We start from the raw sequence: 295 nt of genomic DNA, 5'->3' as shown, positions 1-295 counted from the left end.
TTATCCAGAGCTTTAATCATAATTTAGCATTGCAAAATATATGAAGGGCACTGACATGGTTCCGCCCAATCGTTCATAGGTAAGCCGATGAGTGATGGGCTGACACACTAGCGTTACCGGCTGTCAGCAATCTCACTCGCATAAAACTGTCAGCTGTCAGTCACAATTAAAGATTAAGCGACCGATGACTCAGTGTGATGCAAGATGAATGAGTTGCACGACCTTCATTACGTAGAAGAATGATCAGGTGTGTGGATGAAATTAGTTAATGAAAGACCCTTGAATGCGGGCGTCA

This window comes from Penaeus monodon, chromosome 29 (genome assembly GCF_015228065.2).
Source record: "Penaeus monodon isolate SGIC_2016 chromosome 29, NSTDA_Pmon_1, whole genome shotgun sequence".
NCBI lineage: Eukaryota > Metazoa > Arthropoda > Malacostraca > Decapoda > Penaeidae > Penaeus > Penaeus monodon.
The sequence above is the reverse complement of the archived record's forward strand: the minus strand, read 5'-3'. Positions refer to the sequence as shown.